Raw genomic sequence first — 2,623 nt, 5'->3', positions numbered from 1 at the left:
TAGGCTGCAGAAAAACCTGGTCCTCATGCTTTGCCTGGCTGTTAGAATCATATATCTTTCAATTCACTCATTTATTCTGATTCTGGGAAATGAGAGGTTAAAATGGGCCTTTCTGTTTTTTCTGTGGCTGTTAAGGTACTGGCCTAATGAAAGGACATAAGAAGGGCACATACGTCTTCTCGCCAAAAACAAACTGGTGAGTCTGTAAATTTTTTGTATGTTGGCAATAATAAATATTGACTTGAAGGTATAGACAAGGAACATTAAATGTAACATAAGTAGTTAAGAGGCTTAGACAATTCAAGTTGTATAAAAGGAGAAAAAAGAAAAAGAAATATGAAGAAGAAAAACCATTGTCAGGACATGTGGTTAATAATGTTAAAAGTTTTATTACGATGACATTCCTATTAGAGAAAATATACAAATTCACAATTGAGGAGTTATTTGTACAAAGTCTACTTTCAACTTGGGGGCTTTTGTTTGGTATGATTTAATTGGCTCTTCTAACCCCACTTTCATTCAGATTCATTTATTTGGAGACAAAATAAGAAACATTTAAAATATGTATTGTGGGAACACACACATTTACGTGCGATTTAGTTACTCAGCAGAAATGTTTTCATTGTCCTTTGATACGTGCATATACTTTATAACCCGTTAAGACTGATGTATATTAAGGTACTTTGTTCATATAATACTCATCTTTAATAGCATATGATGGTAATTCAAAAAGTTCATGTAAAAATGGAATTAAAAGATAATATGAATCTTTCTGTGTACTTTTCGAAGACCCCTCATAGGTCAGATGTGAACTGCTGCAAATGATTTACTGAATAACTTGATTATACTGGCATCTAGGATTTTTATGGAGAGTCATCACAATAGATATCCTGAATAACCTTAAAATTATTAAATGTTTTTAATAAAGGTAAAAAATGGTGCTTATGTTCACCAGAATTCATGTTTAAAAATATTCATAATAGCATTATTTTAAGAACAAATTCCACCAGCAATAGAATGGATCAATAAAATGTAGTAAATTCATCCAGTTGATTACTACTCAGCAACAAAAATAAATAATCTATAATTACGTAATGTGACGCGGATGATTATTTCATGTAGATATAAGTTTGAACAAAAGGAGCCAGATCTATTCCCCACCCCCCAAAAGAACCTACATAAATAATCCCATTTTTCTAAAACCAAGCTTTATACCACTGGCGGTAAAATAGGCCTTGTGGTTATCGAGGGGCATGCAGTGGGCTTCATCTTGTTCTTATCTGGATGGCGTTTACACCACTGTCCAAGTTATTATGCAACATCCACTTCCTTTTCCTCACGCACTGTTTCAAAAGTGTCGTCACTGTTATTAGCTACTTTATTCTAGAAAACATATTATCATACATTTTCCTTTTACAAACATTATAAATCCCATAATACATAGTTATTATAGCTTTAAACAGTATATTTTTAACATATTTAAGTAGGAAGATAAATATTTTATATATTTGTAGTTGTAATTATCATTGCTGATGATTATTTCCCTCTGGTATCGTTTTTCTTATGCCTGGAGGACATCCTTTAAGATTTCTTGTAGGGCCGGCCCGGTGGCGCACTGCTACAGTGCGCCGCTTGGGAGCGTGGCGGTGCTCCCGCCGAGGGTTCGGATCCCACGTACAAACCTGCCGCTCACTGGCTGAGCAAGGTGCAGGCGCAACACCGAGGGTTGCGATCCCGTTGCCGGTNTAATTCCCGTCCAGGATATTTTTCAACACAGATATTACGGTTTTAATCTCTAAAGTTCCATTTCACTCTGTTTTATTCTCTCTCTGTGCCGTGACTTTTTTGACACCTGGAATACATTTATAAAAACTGTTTAATGTCCTCGTCTGCTAATTTTAATATCTGTTCCAGTTCCAGGTTGGCTTTGTTTGATCTTTCTCCTCATTATGGGTCATATTTTATTGTTTTTTTGTAGACCTGGAAATCCTTGATTGGCTGCCAGACATTGTGAATTTTACCTTGTTGCGTGCTGAATATTTTTGTATTTCTATAGATACTCATGGGTTTTGTTCTGGGATGTAGTTAAGTTATTTGGAGACGATTTGATCTTTTTTGGTCTTGCTTTTAAGATTTGTTAGGAGCAGGACAGTGTTAACTCCCACCACTGAATCAAGACCTTTGTGTATACTTTGCCCTGCAGCCTGTGAACTAGAAGGTTCCTAGCATTACTGGTGTCAGACAGGCACTTTCCCCACTCTGTGTGTGTGTGGGACACTGTATCTTCGAACCTTCTTGGATGTTTCTTTACCAGCCTTGGATAGTTTCCTCACATGCATGTGTCTACTATGCTTTGTCAATTACCTGATGGGGACCCTCCACAGACCTCTTTAGTTCTCTCTCCTTTCTGGTACTCTGTGCTGTAAGTTCTGGCAGGCACGGTCTCCGGGATTCTTAGCTTTGTCTCTGCAACTCAGGGAGTCCACTGGGCTCCTGTCCTTGGCTCCAAGGTTTAGAATCTCTCTCAAGGAGCAACATAGGACTGACATCATTTGTTTTCCGTGTCTCAGGGATCGGTATCCTTCATTTTCTGATGTCTCGAAATTTGGGTGTCTTGATATCT

At 37.3% G+C, this 2,623-nt stretch overlaps 1 pseudogene; it reads left to right on the top strand.

Moving 5' to 3' along the window:
• The window catches only part of LOC103582085, a 1,810-nt pseudogene extending 1,650 nt beyond the window's left edge, over positions 1–160 (top strand).
• Positions 161–2,623: the final 2,463 nt, after the last annotated feature.

The sequence above is a fragment of the Galeopterus variegatus genome, unplaced genomic scaffold (genome assembly GCF_000696425.1).
Source record: "Galeopterus variegatus unplaced genomic scaffold, G_variegatus-3.0.2 Scaffold14850, whole genome shotgun sequence".
NCBI classification, from domain to species: Eukaryota; Metazoa; Chordata; class Mammalia; order Dermoptera; family Cynocephalidae; genus Galeopterus; species Galeopterus variegatus.
The sequence above is the reverse complement of the archived record's forward strand: the minus strand, read 5'-3'. Positions and strand labels throughout refer to the sequence as shown.